The sequence below is a fragment of the Loxodonta africana genome, chromosome 16 (assembly GCF_030014295.1).
Source record: "Loxodonta africana isolate mLoxAfr1 chromosome 16, mLoxAfr1.hap2, whole genome shotgun sequence".
NCBI classification, from domain to species: domain Eukaryota; kingdom Metazoa; phylum Chordata; class Mammalia; order Proboscidea; family Elephantidae; genus Loxodonta; species Loxodonta africana.
Window position 1 is genome coordinate 14,360,244 of NC_087357.1, and position 23,758 is coordinate 14,384,001.

Below are 23,758 nucleotides of genomic sequence, written 5' to 3' on the forward strand. Positions count from 1 at the left end.
ATCTGATGCCAGATTGGTCCCCAGACACCATCCAAGCTCTGTCACTGACTCTGAAGGCCTTGCAAAACTTGGTTCAAACCAAATACTTTGTCAGCTGCATTTTCCACTGTTTCTACTCTTTCCCTGGCCCCCACACCCTGCAATTCTGTAACAGAAATCAATAGGATGATAAGATAGCAAGGACCACACAGTGGTGTTGTGGGAACTTCTTTAGACTAGGTGGTCAGTGAAGGCCTCTTTGAGGAGATGCTACAGTGTTGGGACATTTGGGAGCTGACCATATGAAGAAGGGGTTGTTGCTATTGTCGTTAGATGCCATCGAGTCAGTTCCGACTCATAGCGACCCCACATACAACAGAACAAAACACTAGTAGGTCCTATGCCATCCTCACCATCATTTGCTATATTTGAGCCCATTGTTGCAGCCACTGTATCGACCCATCTCATTGAGGATCTTCCTCTATTTTGCTGACCCTCTACCTTACCAAGCCTGATGTCCTTCTCCAGGAACTGATCCCTCCTGGTAACAGGTGCAAAATATGTGAGACGAAGTCTTGCCATCCTCACTTTCAAGGAACACTCTGGCTGTACTTCTTCCAAGACAGATTTGTTCATTATTCTGGCAGTCCGTGGTATATTCAATATTCTTCACCAATACCATAATTCAAATGCCTCAATTCTTCTTTCTTATCCAGCTTTCACATGTGCATATTATGGCTTGGGTAAGGTGCACCTTAGTCCTCAAAGTGACATCTTTGCTTTTCAACACTTTGAAGAGATCTTTTGCAGCAGATCTGTCCAATGTAATATGTTGTTTGAGATTTTGACTGCTACTTCCATGGGCTTTGATTATGGATCCAAGTAAAATGAAATTCTTGACAACTTCTATCTCTTCTCCATTTCTCATGATGTTGCTCATTGGTCCAGTTGTGAGAATTTTTGTTTTCTTTATTATGATGTAATCCGTACTGAAGGCTTTAGTCTTTGACCTTCATCAGTAAGCGTTTCAAGTCCTCTTCACTTTTAGCAAGCAAGGTTGTGTCATCTGCATAACGCAGGTTATTAATGAGCCTTCCTCCAATCCTGATGCCACATTCATCTTCATTTAGTCCAGCTTCTTGGGTTATCTGCTCAGCACACAGATTGAATGTTTGGTAGAAGGATACAACCTTGAGGCACGCCTTTCCTGATTTTAAGCCGCGCAGTATCCCCTTGTTCTGTTCAAACGACCGCCTCTTGATCTCTGCACAAGTTCCTCATGAACACAGTTAAGTGTTCTGGAATTCCCATTCTTTGAAATGTTGTCCATGGTTTGTCATGGTTATGATCCACACATTGAATTGCCTTTGCATAGTCAATAAGACTCAGGTAAACATCTTTCTGGTATTCTCTGCTTTCAGCTAAGATCCATCTGACATACCAATGATATCCCTTGTTCCTCATCCTCTTCTGAATCCAGCTTGAATTTCTGGCAGTTCCCTGCTATGTACTACTGCAACAATTTTTGAATTCTCTTCAGCAAAATTTTACTTGCATGTGATATTAATGATATTGCTCAATAATTTCCACATTCTGTTGGATCTCCTTTCTCTGGAATGGGTATAAATGTGAATCTCTTTTGGTTGGATGGCCAGGTAGCTGTCTTCCTAATTTCTTGACATAGATAAGTGATCACTTCCAATGCTGCATCCATTTGTTGAAACATTTCAGTTGGTATTCCATCAATTCCTGGAGCCTTGTTTTTCACCAAAACCTTCAGTGAAGCTTGGACTTCTTCCTTCAATGCCATCAGTTCTTGATCATATGCTGAAATGGTTGAATATTGACCAATTCTTTTTAGTACAGTGACTCCATGTATTCCTTCTATCGTCTTTTGTTGCTTCCTGCATTGTTCAAAATTTTGCCCATAGAATCCTTCAAAATTGCAACTTGAGGCTTGAATTTTTTCTTCAGGTCTTTTAGCTTGAGAAATGCTGAGCATGTTCTTCCCTTTTGGTTTTCTTACTCCAGGTCTTTGCACATTTCATTGCACTACTTTAATTTGTCTTCTTGAGCCACCCTTTGAACTCTTCTGTTCAGTTCTTTTATTTCATCATTTCTTTCTTTCACTTTAGCTGGTCTACGTTCAAGAGCAAGCTTCAGAGTCTCTTCTGACATCCATTTTGGTCTTTTCTTTCTTTCCTGTCTCTTTAATGACCTTTTGCTTTCTTCATGTATGAAGTCCTTGACGTCATCCCACAACTCATCTATTCTTTGGTCATTAGTGTTCAGTGCATCAAATCTATCCTTGAGGTGGTCTACAAATTCAGGTGGGATATACTCATGGTCATACTTTGACTCTTACAGATTTGTTTTAATGTTCTTCAGCTTCGACTTCAACTTGCATACAAGCAATTGATGGTCTGTTCTGCAATTGGCCCCTGGCCTTGTTCTGACCGATGATATTAAGCTTCTCCATTCTCTATTTCCATAAATGTAGTCAGTTTGATCCATGTGCATTCCATCTGGTGAGGTCCACGTGTATAGTTGCCATTTTTTGTTGTTGAAAAAAGATATTTGCAATGAATAAGTCATTGGTCTTGCATAATTCTATCATGTAATCTCTGGCATCGTTTCTATCACCGAGGCCATTTTTTTCTACTATAGATCCTTCTTTGTTTCCAACTTTTGCACTCCAATCCAATCACATTATCAATGTGCCTTGATTGCACGTTTGATCATTTTCAAACTGCAGAAGTTAGTAAAAATCTTCTGTTTCCTCATCTTTGGCCTGAGTGAATGGTGCATAAATTCGAATGATAGTCATTTGAACTGGTCTTCCTTGTAAACCCACAGCTGTAGAGTTGATTCCGACTCATAGCAAGCCTATAGGACAGAGTAGAACTCCCCCAAGGAGTTTCCAATGAGTGCCTGGTAGATTCGAACTGCCACCTTTTGGTTAGCAGCCATAGCTCTTCCTTGTAGACTTAAGGATTTTATACTATCACTGACTGCGTTGTACTTCAGGATAGATCTTGAATGTTCTTTTTGATGATGAATGTGACACAATTCCTCTCAATTTGTCATTCCCAGCATAGTACACCATATGACTGTCTGATTCAAAATGGCTAATATCTGTCCGTTTCACCTTACTAATGCCTAGGATATCGATCTTTATGCATTCTATTTCATTTTTGACAACTTCCGATTTTCCTAGATTCATACTTCATACATTCCACATTCTGATTATTAATGGACATTTGCAGCTGTTTTTTCTCATTTTGAGTCATGCCACACCAGCAAATGAAGGTCCTGAAAGCTTTACTCCATCTGTGTTACTAAGGTTGACTCTACTTTGAGGAGGCAGCTCTTCTCAAGTCGTATTTTGAGTGCCTTCCAATCTGAGGGGCTTATCTTCTGTCACTATGTCAGACAATGTACCACCGCTATTCATAAGAAGAAGGAGTAGAAGAACTTAAGCAGGCTGACAGATGCTCAAATTCAAAGACCATGTGAAAAGATAGAACAGACACCTCTGTGCCTGGAGCATGTTGAGAATGGGTGTACGCAGAAAATGAAGTACTGTTTGGCTAAGAGGCAGGCCTTGGGGAAGCTTCTCAGCCTTGAAAAAGTTTTGGGTTCTTTCCAAGGGCAATGATAAGTCCCTGAAAATTTTTAGGTGGGGCAGTGAGGTGGCATGATCTACCTTTCAAGGAGATCATCTTGGCTGCTGGGTGTTAGATGTTATTAGTTGAAGTCGAGTCAGCTCTGACTCATGGAGATCTTATGTACAGCAGAATGAAGTGTTGCCTGGTCCCATGCCATCTTCATTGTTGGCATGTTTGAGTCCATTTTTGTGGCTATTGAGTCAATCCATCTCACTGAGTGTTTCTCTTGTTTTAAATGGCCTTCTACTTTACCAACCATGATTTCCTTTCCTAGCTATTGGTCTCTCCTTATGATATGTCCAAAAGAAGCTAGTCAAAGTCTGGTCATACTTGATCCTAAGGAACATTCTGGCTGTATTTTTCCTGAGACTTATCTGTTCATTCTTCTGCTGGTCACAAATATTGAATATACCATGAACTGCCAAAAGACCAAACAAATCAGTCTTACAAAAAGTATAACCAGAACGTTCCTTAGATGTGTATAGATCAGAGGTTATTTATTTGTCAGTAAGTTTTAAGAGGGGCTATAATGTCTTCCTTTGGGGCTGATTTTGGAAATTCCCACAGATAGGCAAGTGTTGAGGTACATCTTTGGAATTAATCATGCACTTTTGGTAACATCCGGCTCAATTATGTCATAAATCTATTACAAACACTTGCATTCCAAAATTAAACATTTAGTAAGTACCAATGCTGTACCAGGCATGGTGCTTGATATTGCAGATACAGAGATAAATGATTTATGTCCTAGAAGAAGTTGGAGTGTAGTAGGCTAGCATTACTCCCAGTGGCCCATGTTTAAATTTCTGTTGGTGCATCACTTTGAGAATCTTAACCAACCATATATTTTAGCACTTGATGATATTATGACATTGCATTCTTCATAGCAGCTTACAATCCATTGTGGCCATCAGGTGAGATTTTCACAGCACAGTTACATATTTTTTTTTTTATATTTCCTGGCTGTTGTTGTTGTTAGGTGCTGTCAAGTTGGTTCCAATTCATAGTGACCCCACATATAACAGAATGAAACACTGCCCGGTCCTGTACCAACCTCACAATCATTGTTATGCTTGAACCCATTGTTGCAGCCACTGTGTGAATCCAACTTGTCAAGTGTCTTCCCTTTCTTCACTGACCCTCTACTTTACCAAGTATTATGTCCTTCTCCAGGGACTGATCCCTCCCGATAACAAGTCCAAAGTATGTGAGACGTAGTGTCGCCATCCTTGCTTCTAAGGAGCATTTTGGTTGTACTTCGTCCAAGACAGATTAGTTCATTCTTCTGGCAGTCCATGGTATATTCAATATTCTTCATCAACACCATAATTCAAAGGCATCAGTTCATCTTTGGTCTTCCTTATTCATTATCCAGCTTTCACATGCATATGAGGCAATTGAAAATACAATGGCTTAGATCAGGCACACCTATTCCTCAAGGTGTTATCTTTGCTTTTTAACACTTTAAAGAATCTTTTCAGCAGATTTGCCCAATGCAATATGTCTTTTGATTTCTTGACTGTTGCTTCCATGGGTGTTGATTGCAGGTCCAAGTAAAATGAAATCCTTGACAACTTCAATCTTTTCTCCATTTATCATGATGTTGCTTATTGGTCCAATTTTGAGGATTTTTGTTTTCTTTATGTTGAGGCGTAATCCATACTGAAGGTTGTGGTCTTTGATCTTCATCAGTAAGTGCATTTCCCAATTAAATCTATCTATCTATCAGTTGATTTTTCCTTTCTCATACTTGACTCAAGGACTCATTCTCTTTGGTTTTGATGACATTTCTAAGACTATTTATAAAATTGCATATTGGCTGCAAATGGCTCAGGGATCAATTCAGAGAAGTCTTTCCCCGTGTAACAAGAAACAGCGCTGATTAAATAATTCTGGGAGTGGGGTTGACTCTGCTATCTCCACAGCAGTTTGATAAGTTTCTTCTCAGTTTTGGCAGAAAGTATAATTAGGAAGTAATCAACTTTAGTCTATTTCTTTAAAATCAGACTATGCTCAGGTTTGAGGTCAGACCTGAGATTTGGAAGGACTTTGGAAATTCTGAGGTATGTGTCCCACTGTTACAAAATTCTATCTTAGAGCAATAGCCCGTGTTTGAGGGGAAGCCTGTAGCCTTCCATTCACAACCACATTTTTTTGCATTGGGCTCCAACAAGGAAAATTAAAATCTTGTGTTTGTCAGAAGCAAGGCAAGGATGCCTATGCCCCATGTTTAAATATCCAGGAATCACCCAGTGGTTTGCTTTTATTGTTCGTAAAGTCAGCAGAGACAAACCACCTGAGTAGTTCCAGATGTTCAATCAACAAGGCTGTGCCTCATAGACCTACATGTAAAAAGTAAATTTATTGGCCCAAGAAAAGGCCAAGAGGATTGGGTTGTTTCTGGATAGAAAGGCACTTTCATTCTTAAAACAGATTAAACATAGGACGTTGGGTCCTGCAGGTGGCAAGCCTAGGTGGCTTTTACCTTTCTTGGGCCACTTGAGGCTTCAGGTTATAGTCCTCTCCCCTCTGTTCTGTTTGTAAAGCAGAAATCCCAGCCATTGGCTGGCCTGCTCCAACACAGGTCTGGACTGTTTTAAGATAGTGAGGCATTCTAATTTTAAGAGAATATCTTGAGGGAAACATGGCAAAGAAAAATTTCTCCATGTTGGCTCAAATGCTGAAGAACCTGGAGACATAAATGTGGCTTACATTTATGAAAGTCTATTCCGTCTCACTGGTGTTTTGACACTGAAGGCTAACGTTGTTTTAGGCACCTTGCTTTGTGAGTTGGCTACAGAGGGTAACATTACATGGTGGTAGGTAACATGACTTGCATGGGCCTGGGGCCAGGAGGTTGAAATTTGTGGCCATAAATCTTAAAACTGCTGAAGCTGTCTTATGTTTAAGTTTGTCTGGCAGAAGCCCAAAATGTGAAAGTTCTAATATCCAGAATGCCTACATGGCCATAATCCATAACCTTACTGAGTGGCAAAAATTTTTTATGACAACTGGCAAGACTCCAAGCAAAGATTCAACTATCTCTCTACAAGATGTTTCAGTGGAGTGACCCACATTATTCAAGCAAGATCCTGGCTCATAAATCTGATGTTGGAATAATAACGTTATCCTGTGTCCTAAATATTACATTACAATGACCAGAAGATGGAAGTCTGTGTTCTTTGCACACGGTCTCTCTCCATTGTCAATCAATGAGTCGTTACAACGATTGTATAATCCTGTGTATTGCTCAGTAGCTAGAATCTAACATTTGTTAGGTGACTACATGTAGCAAGTGGGCTTCAAACAGCATCTTGTCCAAGCCTCCCAAGTAGGGCAAGAAAGGAGGTACTCTTAATAGATGAGGAAACTGAAGCACAGAGCAGTTAAGCAAATTGCCCAAGGTCACAAAGCAGTGGAGCTGGGGTTCAGGCCAGGCCCAGTGTTTCTGCCACTGTGCTGTACTCCACACTTCAAGCTTCTGTTTATGGTGATAGAAGATATTTTTAACATCTTGAGCATTTTGAAGTATTTAAAACATACCAAAAATTATCAAGAATAATGGAAGGAGTATTGGTGCAACTACCCTTCAATTATTGCCAGCATAATTAAGCTCCTCTGGTATACCTTCTCCAATTGCCTTCCCTCCCCTACACCCAGAAGCAGCTACTGTTCTGAACTGGACACTTGTCATTCCCGCGCACGGCTTTACACGTCCACTATTTGAATGTGTGTCCTTAAGCTACGCATTAGTATGGCTTTGTATGTTTGTATGAATGCTATATCACACCTTACGTGTTCTTGTGCAAATTTTTTCACTTAACACTCTGTTTGTGAGATTCATCCATGTTGATGGTGCGTGTCTGCAGTTCTAGTCACTCTCAGAGTATACACACACAGTGTTTATTTCTCCTACTGTAAAGGGCATCTTCACTCAGGCTTGGCAATGACCTTCACCACCACCCTGTGTCTAAAGCAGGATTAGTACCTGGATCGTTTTCCTGGTAAGAAACTGAAGAAAAAGAAACTGAAGTGGGGCTTTAATACCTTCCGCAGTTCTCACAGTTAGAAAGTGCAGCCCTGAGCTGGCTACAGCCCTGAGCTGACTATTTGGCCTCACAGTCCGGGGCTTTCTCCCACTGCTTGCTGGCTTTCCCTGAGGGCGTGCTGAAAGTCCATGAGAAAAGCTTCCCCTGCGACTAGCTCTTCTGGCCAACTTTTAGTGTTGTTTTTCCCCTTTAGTGGTGAGAACAACTTCAGAACTCCACCTGTGTCCCCACACACCCTCCTCCCTGAATCTCTTGAAGGAGGCTGAGGGTGAAGGCAGCGTCTTAGCATCTCATGGCATCATCACTAAATCTGAAGGTGATGGGGGAGTTGAAGGGGGGAGGGGGGCTCCGAAGATAAAGATGGGGCCTTCCCCCAGGACAGCCCAGGGGCACAGTACTCCACTTTTATTTTTAAAGGAATCTTTAAACACGGAGACACACAAACACCCACGCAGACACACAGAGACACACATACACAGACATACAGAGACACAGACACATACACACAGATGCACACGCACAAGCACAGACACAGGCATACACATACACACACACACACACACACACACTCACACCTTGGCAGGTAAAGGTCTGGAGAGAGTGCCCAGACCTCTGCTGTCCTCACACTCCGCAGAGGCCAGGAGGTTGAGAAAGTAGTTGGGCTTGCTAAGGGGGTGTCACAGCGGCCTTTGGAGGACTTGTAGGCTGGCAAATTGCAAAACAATAGGAAAGGAATCCAAGCAAGAAAGTACCACCTGGGTCCTTGTTTTGAAGAGGGTGGAGGTTAACTAGAAAAAGGCCAATTCTTTCTACCATGGCTCCCTTTCCTGGCATCTGAAGCATTTGGGCAATGAGAATCATTTAGGAGTAGAAAGACTGGCGTTGGTTTGCTTTTCGTAGAAAGGATTTCTAGAACAATAAAGTTGAATATGGGAGAGAGCCCTGGTGACACAAGGGTTAAGCAGTTGGCTGCTAACCAAAAGGCTGGTGGTTTGAACCCACCCAGCAGCTCTGCGGGAGAAAGACCTGGCTATCAGTTCCCTTAAAGATTACAACCTAGAAAAACCTATGGGGCAGCTCTATGCTGTCACATGGGGTAGCTATGAGTCAAAATCCACTGAACTGCACCCAACAACAACATTTCAATATTCATTGGAATATTTTGTTATTTAAAACTGGAGCAAACTGGTAAAATCCAAATAAGGTGATCGTTCAGTTAATAGTATTGCAACAAGGCCCGTTTTCTGGATTTCATGTTATACAGCAGCTGTGTAAGATGCTGTCATTGCTGGGTGAAGGTACACAGGGACTCCACTATTTTAGCTACTTCTTTGTGAGTTTAAAATTATTTCAAAATAAAAACCTGAGCAGCTCTCATTGCTGTTTGGATTTTCAGCCAGGAAAGCCTCATCAATAAGGTGTCTTATGGTCATCTACTTAGGAAAAGTGAGGAATGAAGGTTTTGAAACAATACCATATCTAGCAGCCTGTAAGTTTGCTAGAAGGTAAGGTTAGTACTTGCATATGTATCTCAAGAGTTTTACCATCAACCGACCTGTTAGAACGCGCTACTGAAGTGGTCTGGGACCCTGGATGGCTCTCCAGCCTTCTCTACCGCTGCACTATCGGCTTTTTGGACCAGAAAAATCTCTGTAGTAGGGAATGTCCATTGTAGGATGCTTAGTATCATCCCTGGTCTCTACCTACTATACTAGGTGGTGGTACAACATTCCCTGAGATGTGACAACCAAAAAATGTCTCCAGACATTGCCAAATGCCCCCTGGGGAAAAAAATCGCCCCTGGTTGAGAACCCCTGCTATACTTAGAGGGGAAAGAAAAAAAAAACTCATCTCTGCTTTAAAAAAGAAAATGAAAAGTCAATGAGCAAAGATTCAATTTTTTTTTTTTTTTAAACACACAATCTCACCCATTCTTTAGTGTCTTGGATCTATATGCTGGCGTTGAAATAGAAATATTTTCTACTTTGAAAACACTGTCTGAAATAGACATTTGAGAACAAAAACCGTATGTAAGGACAAAAAGGGGAGAGTGTGTACAATGCTGGCATTACTGAGTACCGTACAGAGTCATAATTTCACACATGAAGCTAACTGGTGGCATTAAAACATTCTCCTGCTTTAGTTTATGTAAGTCTCTGGGGGCGACACAGCACAGTTCTAAATAGTCTGAGTTTAGTAGAGCGGCAGGACGAAGGAGCCGGCTGCCAGTGCCCTGGAGAAGCGGTAAAAATCAGCGCTGAACTTCATCATGGCTTTCTTTGGAGTGTGTATTTATGCGGTGATGTCAGCACGGTATCCTGCAACTGGCTGAAGGTCATGTTCTCTGTTCGTCTGCACAGGATTTAGAAACTATCAGACAGGCTTGCCGGAGAAAAATGACCCGCTGAATCAGCGCATGGCTACCCCTGCCTCCAGCAGGAAAACTGAACAAAAAAAAATGCATCTTTAAAGGAACTTAAACCCACGGCGGCTCCACTTTTGCCACATGAGCTCCTTGAATTATGGAGGCTGTCCCGTGTCAAGCCACGTATGTTGCCTTAATGTATTTATTTAACCCCGGCCTGCCACTGAGAAGGCAAACCCACCTCAGCACGTGAAGGTCTGTGACAAAGAGAACATTCAGACCTGATCCCGGGTAACAAACACATCAGGAACTAGGAAAGGGAAAGATGTTGCAAGCCCAGCACAATGCTCCACTTTATCCCTGCCTGCAGTCCGACTGTAGTCAGCCAAACTGTACCCTGTTGTTCCCCGAGCAGACCAAGGCGGATGGGGGGCCTGGAGGGAGAGAGGGCTTGGCTGGGCTGCTGGGAGCCACGATGGGTGCAGAGCCTGCATGTCAGGCTGTTACAGCCTCAAGTTTCTCATCAGGAGCCCAGTATTGGCTGGATGCAGAGAAAATTCTGATCTGTTTCATGAGCTCCTGCAGCAATTGGCTGAGCCCACTGGGTTCTGGACCCAGGCAAACCTAGCCCTGCTTCTGGACCAGGGACTGATGCTCATGAACATTGTCTTCAAGTACAAATTCTTCCAATTACAGGATGACGCACTCACAGGCCAATCACGGGTTAGGACTAGTCTCAGCTAATGACATGTGCCTTGTTTTTTCTCGGTTAGTACATCTGGCAGTTGGGAGGCAGGTGAATGTCTCTGCTGCCATGTGAGGTAGCCGTGTCTTCCCATCAAATCCAACTGAGATGGCACCCCTGGATTCTCTCTACTGCTCTGGAATCTTTCCATTGCCAGTGACAGAAATACAATTCAGACCGACCTAAACATGAAATATCTAGAACACATTCATGTGCCAGGCACAGTTCTAAGTACCTTCATATTTTAACAACAACCCGAGTGGTAAGACTATCATTATCCCCATTTTATAAATGAAAACATGGAGGCACAAAGAAATTAAGTAACCTGCCTCCAGATCACACAGCTTTTCAGTGATGGCGCTGGGCTTTGAATCCAGGCAGACTGCCTCTGGGCCGTGTTACTTCCATACCAGCTGATATAGCCAAGAAAATGCATAGGCTCCAGTGGCTGGTTTGGACACTGAGGGAACCTGAGACACAAAGGGAGAGCTGCAGGGACTCAGCCCTGTCTGGCTCTTTCTTTCTGCACGTGTCCTATCCATACTCGTCTCTACTCAGAATGCTGGTCTCATTCCCTCCGGCACCAAGCAGCCTGGTCTATGCAGTGGGGAGTGTGGCTACCAGAAGCCTCAGTTAACCAGCCCAGGGGGGAGTGAGCTTCTTTCTCTCATGATGTATCAGTACAGGGAAGGCCACTGGGTTCTGTGAGTACCATGTGGGTTACCAGTTGTCTGAGAGGATGTGAACTAAAACTGGCCAAGGCTAAATCACCTGCCTAGCCCAGTGGACCAAAGCATTGATGGCCCCAATTTCTTACCCTTCCCTGAATACACACTCTTTTCCATATGGCTTGGCAGTTCCTCCCACTAGTAGGAGGAGTCTCTTTGCCACTCCTGTGATTCTGAATTTGGCCGTGTGATTGCTTCAGCTAATGGGATGTGGGTAGATGTGATCCACGCAGAGGCTTGAGGATGCGTTTGGGTATTTCTGTTTCCACCTTTGGGGCTGTGCTATGCCAGGAGACCGTGCCTGGGGCTAGCATGCTGAGAGACCTGTGGGGCAGAGCCAAGTGCCCCAGTGGACCTTGCCAACAACCAGATGACCCCCAGGCTGGGCAAGAAACTAACTCATCGACCAGCTGACCTGTGAGCTAAAGCGAGCACCTGTGCCCTTAAGCCTCTGAGTCTTGGTGTTGTTTGCTGCGGAACAACAGCTGAAGGCAGGGGGCACAGTCATCGATAGCCCTACCAGGGCCATGCCGAGTCAGGGAAGTGGTTCCCAGAGGAAAGTGGTGCTCTTAAAAGACAAAGCATTCTGGGGAGACAGAATAATAGCCCTATAGTCCCAAACATTTACTATTTCTTTAATTTTAGGAAGCTTGTTGAGGACATTATTACATTCTCTGGAATTCCTTTCATGACAATTTTTTGTGGTTAATTTCTCTTAGCTTTGAAAGCCATAAAAATCGTTGATTTTCTTAAGTATTCTTTTGCCTTATTAATAATGTACATTCTTTAAATGATTATGTTTGTCTTGGTGCCCAGGAAGCTCAGGATCAAAATTGTGGGTCTGAATTAGTAAGTTTTTAGGCCCTGAAGATATGCAATGTGTTATGCCAAGCTTCCTTCTTATTTCATCACACCATTTTGCCTTCGTTTTCTCTTCTGATTTTAAAAGTCTCTCTCTTGCCTGGACAGTAAGATAAAAAACTCTCACACATTGCTGTGGGAGTGAAAATTGGCACAACGTCTGTGGAGAGCAATTTGGCAACATCAGACTTAAAATGAATATACCCTTTACCCTAGCCGTTTCACTTCTAGGAATTTATCTTACAGTTGCGCTGTAGATGTGAAAAATAATACATACGTACATATATATACACACATATATATATATGATTATTCACTGTGGCTTTGTTAGTAATAAAACAAATGTTTGGAAACAGTCTAAATGTGCATTAATGGAGGACTGGTTAAACTATGATACAATTCACATAACAGAATATTAAGCTGCCATTTAAAAAGGAGAATGTTATCTATGCAGAAATATGAAAAAGGGCTTGGGATACAGCATTTAATGAGGAAGGCAAAGGGTAGAAGAGTATATATAATACACCGCCTTCCGTGGGGGGCAGATGGATGCAGATATATATATATAAAAACCAGAACCAAACCCACTGCTGTTCAGTCAATTCCAACTCAGCAACCCCTATAGGACAGAGTAGAACTGCCCCATAGGGTTTCCAAGTCTGTAAATCGTTATGAAAGCAGACTGCCACATCTTTCTCCCGCAGAGCAGCTCGTGGGTTCGAATCGCTGGCCTTTCAGTTAGCAGCTCCTCGTATGTGTGTGTGTATACATATATGTGTGTATACCCCCACACACACACCATATGCTTGTCTACGCATAGTGTATCTCTGAAAGTACACACAAGAAAATTGGGAGCAGCAGCTCACACTAGGGATGAGAGCTGGGGCAAGGAGTGGGAGGGAGACTTTTAATTACATGCCTCTTTGCACTTTTTTTTTCATTTTGAACCATGTTTGTATGTAGCCTAGTCAAAAAAAATAATGAGGAAAAAATTAAATGAGTTTTTCCTGGCTTATTGCATAAGGAATGACCACATGCTTCCTAATGTGGAGAAAAAAAGTCTCTAATTCCTCTAGCAATTCTCTGTATGAGGCAGTCGTGCCTTTATTAAATCATCATTAAATCAGAACACTCACGCACCAAAGGTTTTATACATAGCACCCACTGTTACATTAGATACCACATCAATTCACCAACATTTACCGAGGAACTCTCACGAGCCAGGTCTTTTGTCAGGAGCTGGAAGCAAAAATACTCCTCAGACTCTATCCTTGGCCTTAAGGCAGACGCACAGGTGACTAATACACGATGACGAAGTCTAGAATCCGGGAAGGCGGGAGCTGTTGGAGTCATCTTTGTATCTTTAGCACCTGGCATATAGGGTAGGAGACACTTCGGAATGTCTGTGGAATGAATGAGTGTTGTGCTAGGTATGGGACAAAGGACACAACTCTGGAGAGGGAAGCAACTAAGAAGTGATGTTGTTCTTAGTTGCCATTGAGTCAGCTCGGAGTCATAGCAGCCTTTTGTGTAACAGAACTAAACAAGCTCCGTGATTGTGGCTATGTTTAAGCCCATAGTGGCAGCCACTGTGTCAATCCATCTCATGAAAGTTTTCCTTCTTTTGTCGCTGGCCCTCTACTTTACCAAGCATGAAGTACTTCTCCAGTGTTTGGTCCCTCCTAATGACATGTCCAAAGTGAGCAAGAGGAAGTCTCACCATTCTCCCTTCTAAAGACATTCTGACTGTACTTCCTCCAAGACTGATTTGTTTGTTCTTCTGACAGTCCACGGTATGGTATATTCAATATTCTTCACCAACACCATAATTCAAATGCATAAATCCTTCTTTGATCTTCCTTTTTCATTGTCCAGCTTTCACATGCTTATGAGGCAATCGAAAAACTTGGGTCAGGTGTACCTTAGTCATCAGAGTGCCTAAGATTGTATTTTAAGATTTTAAAGAAGTCTTTTGCAACTGATTTGCCCAATGCAATGCATCATATGATTTCATGACTGCTGCTTCCATAGGCATTGATTGTGTGTGGATCCAAGCAGAACGAATCCTTGACAACTTCATTTCTTCACTTTTTATCATGACGTTGTTTATTGTCTCAGTTGTGACGATTTTAGTTTTTTTCATGTTCAGGAGTAATCCTTACTGAAGGCTGTAGTCTTTGATCTTCATTAATGTTGTTGTTGTTGTGTTGTTAGGTGCTGTCGAGTTGGCTCTGACTCATAGCAACCCTATGCACAACAGAACAAAACACTGCCCAGTATTGTGCCATCCTTACAATCCTTGTTATGTGTGAGCTCATTGTTGTAGCCACTGTGTCAATCCACCTCACTGAGGATCTTCCTCTTTTCTGCTGACCTTTACTTTGCCAAGCATGATGTTCTTCTCCAGGCACTGATCCGTCCTGACAACATGTCCAAAGTATGTAAGACACAGCCTCGCCATTCTTGCTTCTAAGGAGCAGTCTGGTTGCACTTCTTCCAAGACAGATTTGTTCTATCTTTTGGCAGTCCGTGGTATATTCAATATTCTTTGCCAACACCACACTTCAAAGGCATCAACTCTTCTTCAGTTTTCCTTATTCATTGTCCAGCTTTCATATGAATATGATGTGACTGAATATACCATGGCTTGGGTCAGGCGCACCTTAGTCTTCAAGGTGACATCTTTGCTTTTTTTCCTGTGTGTTCCATCTGGTAAGGTCCATGTGTATAAACACAACAAGTGTTGGTGAAAGAAAGTATTTGCAAAATTCTATCATTCGACCTCTGGCATTGTTTCCATCACCAAGGCCATAGTTTCCAACTAATGATCCTTCTTCTTTGTTTCCAGCTTTCGCATTCCAATCACCAGTAATTATCAGTGCATCCTGATTGCATTGATCCTGAAGTCAGCTGCTAAAAACCTTCAATTTCTTCATCTTTGGCCTTAGTGGCTGGTGCATAAATTTAAATAACAATCGTATTAATCGGTCTTCCTTGCAGGTGTAAGGATATTATCTTACCACTGACAGTGTTGTACTTCAGGATAGATCTTGAAATGTTCTTTTTGATGATGGATGCAACACCATTCCTCTTAAAGTTGTCATTCCCAGCATAGTAGACTATGTGATTTTCTGATTCAAAATGGCCAATACCAGTCTATTTCAGCTCACTAATGCCTAGGATATCAATGTTTATGCATTCCATTTCATTTTTGTTGATTTCCAATTTTCCTAGATTCATACATCATACATTCCAGGTTCCAATTATTAATGGACGTTCGCAGCTGTTTCATCTCATTTTGAGTCATGCCACATCAGCAAATGAAGGTCCTGAAAGCTTTACTCCATCCACATCATTAAGGTGGACTCTACTTTGAGGAGGCAGCTCTTCCCCAGTTGTCTTTTGAGTGCCTTCCAACCTAGGGGGCTCATCTTCCAGCACTATATCAGACAATGTTCCACAGCTATTCATAAGGTTTTCACTGGCTAATGCTTTTCAGAAGTAGACTGCCGTGTCCTTATTCCTCATGTGTCTTAGTCTAGAAGTTCAGCTGAAACGTGTCCTCCATGGGTGACCCTGCTGGTGTCTGAATACCAGTGGCATAGCTTACAGCAACACTCAAGCCCCCACAGTACAACAAACTGACAGACCTTGAGTATATCCCACCTGAATTTAGAGGCCATCTCAAGAATAGATTTGATGCATTGAACACTAGTAATCTTCATTAATAAGTGCTTCAACTCCTCTTCACTTTCAGCAAGGAAGGTTGTCTCATCCGCATATTGCAGGTTGTTAATCAGTCTCCCTCCAATCCTGATGCCACATTCTTCTTCATATAGTCCAGCTTCTAAGATTATTTGCTCAGAAATTAAATAAAGTGAAAGGATACAACCCTGATGCACACCTTTTCCAATTTTAAACCATACAGTATCCCCTTGGTTCTGTTCAAATGACTGCTTCTTGGTCTATGTACTTGTTCCTCATGAGCACAAGCAAGTGTTCTGGAATTCCCTTTCTACGTAATGTCATCCATAATTTGTTATGTTCCATGTCAGTCTAATGTCTTCAGATAGTCAATAAAACACAGGTCAACATCTTTCTGGTATTCTCTGCTTTTGACCAAGATCCATCTGACATCATGAATGATATCCTTCATTCCATGTCCTCTTCTGAATCAGCTGCAGCTGTTTTTAAATTATCTTCAGCAAAATTTGCTAGCATGTGATATTAATGATATTGTTTGATAATTTCTACATTCCGTTTATTTGATCATTTTTCTTTGTAGTGGGTACGAATGTGAATCTCTCACAGTTGATTAGCCAGGTAGCTGTCTTCCACATTTTTTGACATAGATGAGAAAGCATTTCCAGTGTTGCATCCATTTGTTGAAGTATCTCAGTTGGTATCTTGCCAATTCCTAGAGCTGTGTTTTTCACCAATGGCGTCAGTGCAGCTTGAACTTCTTCCTTCAGTACCAGAGGTCCTTAATCATAGGCTATCTCATGAAATGATTGAAAGGAAACCAATTCTTTTTGTTACAGTGACTGTGTATGCCTTCTATCTTTCTTTGATGCTTCCGGCATCGTTCAATTTTTTGCCCGTTGAATTCTTTAATATAGCACCTTGAGGCTTGAGTTTTCTCTTCATTTCTCTCAGCTTGAGAAACACTGATCATGTTCTTCCCTTTTGGTTTTCTAACTCCGGGTCTTTGCAGATTTTATTGTTATACTTTACCCTGTCTTCTTGAACTGCCCTTTGAAATCTTCTGTTCAGCTCCTTTATTTCATCATTTATTCCATTCACTTTAGCTACTCTGCACTTAAGAACAAGTCTCAGAGTCACTTCTGACATCTCTTTTAGTCTTTTCCTTCTTTCCTGTGTTTTAATGGCCTTTTACTTTCTTCACATACGATGCCTTTGATGTCATCCCACAACTCTTCTTGTCTTTAGTCATTAGTGTTTAGCGTGTCAAATCTATTCTTGAGATGGTCTCTGAACTCAGGTGAGATGTAGTCAATCTTTGGCTATTGTGGACTTTGATTTTCTTCAGCTTCAACTTGAGCTTGCATATAAGCAATTGATGGTTTACTCCACAGTCAGCCCCTGGCTTTGTCTTGGTTGATAATACTGAACTTCTCCATTGTCTCTTTCCATAGATGTAGTCAGTTTGATTCCTATGTCATCCATCTGGTGAGGTCCGCATGTATAGTTGTTGAAAACAGGAATTTCTGGTGAATAAGTCATTGGTCCTGCAGATTCCTACCAAGCAATCTCCAGTGTTGTTTCTATCACTAAAATTGTATTTTCCAACTGCTGATCCTTCTCTATTTCCAACTTTTGCATTCCAATTACCAGTACACCTTGATTGCATGTTTAATCAATTTCAGACTGCAGCAATTGGTAAAAATCATCAATTTCTTCATCTTTGGTATTAGTGGTTGATGAGTAAATTTGAATAATAGTTGTATTAACTGGTCTTCCTTCCTTCCTTATAGGCATATGGATATTAACCTATCATTAAAGTGTTGTACTTCAGGGATGATCTTGAAATGTTCTTTTTGACAATGAATGTAATGCCATTACTCTTTGATTTGTCATTTCTGGCATAGTAAATCATATTGTAGTTGGATTCAAAATGGCCAATACCAGTCCATTTCACCTCATTAATGCCTAGGATATTAATCTTCAAGCATTTCATTTAATTTTTTTTTTAACATTGTCTAAATCATTTCCTTCTTTTTTTTTTAATTAATTTTTATTAAGCTTTAAGTGAACATTTACCATTCCAATCAGTCTGTCACATGTAAGTTTACATACATCTTACTCCCTTCTCCCACTTGTTCTCCCCCTATTGAGTCAGCCATTTCAATCTCTCGTTTTGTGCCAATTTTGCCGTCTTCCCTCTCTCTCTATCTTCCCATCCCCCCTCCAGTCAAGAGTTGCCAACACACTCTCCAGTGTCCACCTGATTTAATTAGCTCACTCTTCCTCAGCATCTCTCTCCCCACCCCTAACCAGTCCTTTTCATGCCTGATGAGCTGTCTTCGGGGATGGTTCCTGTCCTGTGCCATCAGAAGTTCTGGGGAGCATTGCCTCTGGGATTCCTCTAGTCGCAGTCATACCATTAAGTATGGTCTTTTTATGAGAATTTGGGGTCTGTATCCCATTGGTCTCCTGCTCCCTCAGGAGTTGTCTGTTATGCTCCCTGATAGGGTAAACATCGATTGTGGCCGGGCACCAACTAGTTCTTCTGGTCTCAGGATAATGTAGGTCTCTGGTTCATGTGGCCCTTTCTGTCTCTTGGGTTCTTAGTTGTCGTGTGACCTTGGTGTTCTTCCTTTGCCTTTGTTCCAGGTGGGTTGAGACCAATTGATGTATCTTAGATGGCCGCTTGTTGGCATTTAGGACCCCAGACGCCACATTTCAAAGTGGGATGCAGAATGTTTTCATAATAGAATTATTTTGCCAACTGACTTAGAAGTCCCCTCAAACCATGTTCCCCAGACCCCAGCCCCTGCTCCGCTGACCTTTGAAGCTTTCATTTTATCCCGGAAACCTCTTTGCTTTTAGTCCAGTCCAATTAGGCTGACCTTCCTTGTATTGAGTGTTGTCTTTCCCTTCACCCAAAGCAGTTCTTATCTACTGATTGATCAATAAAAAACCCTCTCCCTCCCTCCCTCCCTCCCCGCTTTGTAACCACAAAAGTATGTGTTCTTCTCCGTTTTTTCTATTTCTCAAGATCTTATAATAGTGGTCTTATACAATATTTGTCCTTTTGCCTCTGACTCATTTCACTCAGCATAATGCCTTCCAGATTCCTCCATGTTATGAAATGTTTCAGAGATTCATCACTGTTCTTTATCGATGCGTAGTATTCCATTGTGTGAATATACCACAATTTATTTAACCATTCATCCGTTGACGGACATCTTGGTTGCTTCCAGCTTTTTGCTATTGTAAACAGAGCTGCAATAAACATGGGTGTGCATATATCTGTCTGTGTGAAGGCTCTTGTATCTCTAGGGTATATTCCGAGGAGTGGGATTTCTGGGTTGTATGGTAGTTCTATTTCTAACTGTTTAAGATAACGCCAGATGGATTTCCAAAGTGGTTGTACCATTTTACAATCCCACCAGCAGTGTATGAGAGTTCCAATCTCTCCGCAGCCTCTCCAACATTTATTATTTTGTGTTTTTTGGATTAATGCCAGTCTAGTTGGTGTGAGATGGAATCTCATCGTAGTTTTAATTTGCATTTCTCTAATGGCTAATGATCGGGAGCATTTTCTCATGTGTCTATTGGCTGCCTGAATATCTTCTTTAGTGAAATGTGTGTTCATATCCTTTGCCCACTTCTTGATTGGGTTGTTTGTCTTTTTGTGGTTGAGTTTTGACAGAATCATGTAGATTTTAGAGATCAGACGCTGGTCTGAGACGTCATAGCTGAAAATTCTTTCCCAGTCTGTAGGTGGTCTTTTTACTCTTTTGGTGAAGTCTTTAGACGAGCATAGGTGTTTGATTTTTAGGAGCTCCCAGTTATCTGGTTTCTCTTCATCATTTTTGGTAATGTTTTGTATTCTGTTTATGCCCCGTGTTAGGGCTCCTAGGGTTGTCCCTATTTTTTCTTCCATGATCTTTATCGTTTTAGTCTTTATGTTTAGGTCTTTGATCCACTTGGAGTTAGTTTTTGTGCATGGTGTGAGGTATGGGTCCTGTTTCATTTTTTTGCAAATGGATATCCAGTTATGCCAGCACCATTTGTTAAAAAGACTATCATTTCCCCAACTGACTGACACTGGGCCTTTGTCAAATATCAGCTGCTCATACATGGATGGATTTATATCTGGGTTCTCAACTCTGTTCCATTGGTCTATGTGCCTGTTGTTGTACCAGTACCAGGCTGTTTTGACTACTGTGGCTGTATAATAGGTTCTGAAATCAGGTAGAGTGAGGCCTCCCACTTTCTTCTTCTTTTTCAGTAATGCTTTGCTTATCCGGGGGTTCTTTCCCTTCCACATGAAATTAGTGATTTGTTTCTCTATCCCCTTAAAATATGACATTGGTATTTGGATTGGAAGTGAGTTATATGTATAGATGGCTTTTGGTAGAATAGACATTTTTACTATGTTAAGTCTTCCTATCCATGAACAGGGTATGTTTTTCCACTTAAGTATGTCCTTTTTAATTTCTTGTAGCAGAGTTTTATAGTTTTCTTTGTATAGGTCTTTTACATCCTTGGTAAGATTTATTCCTAAGTATTTTATCTTCTTGGGGGCTACTGTGAATGGTATTGATTTGGTTATTTCCTCTTCGGTGTTCTTTTTGTTGATGTAGAGGAATCCAAGTGATTTTTGTATGTTTATTTTATAACCTGAGACTCTGCCAAACTCTTCTATTAGTTTCAGTAGTTTTCTGAAGGATTCCTTAGGGTTTTCCATGTATACGATCAAGTCATCTGCAAATAGTGATAGCTTTACTTCCTCCTTGCCAATCTGGATACCCTTTATTTCTTTGTCTAGCCTAATTGCCCCGGCTAGGACTTCAAGTATGATGTTGAATAAGAGCGGTGATGAAGGGCATCCTTGTCTGGTTCCCGTTCTCAAGGGAAATGCTTTCAGGTTCTCTCCATTTAGAGTGATATTGGCTGTTGGCTTTGCATAGATGCCCTTTATTATGTTGAGGAACTTTCCTTCGATTCCTATTTTGGTAAGAGTTTTTATCATAAATGGGTGTTGAACTTTGTCAAATGCCTTTTCTGCATCTATTGATAAGATCATGTGGTTTTTATCTTTTGTTTTATTTATGTGATGGATTACATTAATGGTTTTTCTGATATTAAACCAGCCTTGCATACCTGGTATAAATCCCACTTGATCAGGGTGAATTATTTTTTTGATGTGTTGTTGGATTCTATTGGCTAGAATTTTGTTGAGGATTTTCGCATCTATGTTCATGAGGGATATAGGTCTATAATTTTCTTTTTTTGTAATGTCTTTACCTGGTTTTGGCATCAGGGAGATGGTAGCTTCATAGAATGAGTTGGGTAGTATTCCGTCTTTTTCTATGCTTTGAAATACCTTCAGTAGTAGTGGTGTTAAGTCTTCTCTAAAGGTTTGGTAGAACTCTGCAGTGAAGCCGTCCGGGCCAGGGCTTTTTTTTGTTGGAAGTTTTTTGATAACCGTTTCAATCTCTTTTTTTGTTATGGGTCTATTTAGCTGTTCTACTTCTGAAAGTGTTAGTTTAGGTAGGTAGTATTTTTCCAAGAATTTATCCATTTCTTCTAGGTTTTCAAGTTTGTTAGAGTACAATTTTTCGTAGTAATCTGAAATGATTCTTTTAATTTCATTTGGCTCTGTTGTGATGTGGTCCTTCTCGTTTCTTATTCAGGTTATTTGTTTCCTTTCCTGTTTTTCTTTAGTCAGTCTAGCCAATGGTTTATCAATTTTGTTAATTTTTTCAAAGAACCAGCCTTTGGCTTTGTTAATTCTTTCAATTGTTTTTCTGTTCTCTAATTCATTTAGTTCAGCTCTAATTTTTATTATTTGTTTTCTTCTGGTGCCTGATGGGTTCTTTTGTTGCTCACTTTCTATTTGTTCAAGTTGTCGGGACAGTTCTCTGCTTTTGGCTCTTTCTTCTTTTTGTATGTGTGCATTTATCGATATAAATTGGCCTCTGAGCACTGCTTTTGCTGTGTCCCAGAGGTTTTGATAGGAAGTATTTTCATTCTCGTTGCTTTCTATGAATTTCCTTATTCCCTCCTTGATGTCTTCTATAACCCAGTCTTTTTTCAGGAGGGTATTGTTCATTTTCCAAGTATTTGATTTCTTTTCCCTAGTTTTTCTGTTATTGATTTCTAGCTTCACTGCCTTGTGGTCTGAGAAGATGCTTTGTAATATTTTGATGTTTTGGATTCTGCAAAGATTTGTTTTATGACCTAATATGTGGTCTATTCTAGAGGATGTTCCATGTGCACTAGAAAAAAAAGTATATTTTGCAGCAGTTGGGTGGAGAGTTCTGTATAAGTCAATGAGGTCAAGTTGGTTGATTGTTGTAAGTAGGTCTTCCTTGTCTCTATTGAGCTTCTTACTGGATGTCCTGTCCTTCTCCGAAAGTGGTGTGTTGAAGTCTCCTACTATAAATGTGGAGGTGTCTATCTCACTTTTCAATTCTGTAAAATTTGATTTATGTATCTTGCAGCCCTGTCATTGGGTGCATAAATATTTAATATGGTTATGTCTTCCTGATCAATTGTCCCTTTTATCATTATATAGTGTCCTTCTTTATCCTTTGTGGCGGATTTAAGTCTAAAGTCTATTTTGTCAGAAATTAATATTGCTACTCCTCTTGTTTTTTGCTTATTATTTGCTTGATATATTTTTTTCCATCCTTTGAGTTTTAGTTTGTTTGTGTCTCTAAGTCTAAGGTGTGTCTCTTGTAGGCAGCATATAGATGGATCGTGTTTCTTTATCCAGTCCGAGACTCTCTTTCTCTTTATTGGTGCATTTAGTCCATTTACATTCAGCGTAATTATAGATAAATGAGTTTTTAGTGCTGTCATTTTGATGCCTTTTCGTGTGAGTTATTGGCCATTTCATTTTTCCACATACTTTTTTGTGCTGAGACGTTTTTCTTAGTAGATTGTGAGATCCTCATTTTCATACTGTTTAACTTTATGTTAGTTGAGTCGTTATGTTTTTCTTGGCTTTTTTCTTGAGTTATGGAATTGATATTCCTTTTTGTGGTTATCTTATTAATGTACCCCTATTTTTCTAAGTAAAAACCTAACTTGTATCGTTCAATATCGCCTTGTATCACTCTCTATCTGGCAGTTCAATGCCTCCTATATTTAGTCCCTCTTTTTGATTATTGTGATCGTTTATCTATTGATTTCCATGATTCCCTTTTATGTGTATTATTTTGTTTATTTATTTATTTTTTAGAATTAATCTTAATTTGTTTGTTTTTGTGCTTTCCCTATTTGAGTTGCGTTGATATCAGGACGTTCTGTTTTGTGACCTTGTATTGTGCTGGTACCTGATATTATTGGTCATCAGGCCGAACAATCTCCTTTAGCATTTCTTGCAGTCTTGGTTTAGCTTTTGCAAATTCTCTAAACTTGTGTTTATCTGTAAATATCTTAATTTCGCCTTCATATTTCAGAGAGAGTTTTGCTGGATATATGATCCTTGGTTGGCAGTTTTTCTCGTTCAGTGCTCTGTATATGTCATCCCACTGCCTTCTTGCCTGCATGGTTTCTGCTGAGTAGTCTGAACTTATTCTTATTGATTCTCCCTTGAAGGAAACCTTTCTTTTCTCCCTGGCTGCTTTTAAAATTTTCTGTTTGTCTTTGGTTTTGGCAAGTTT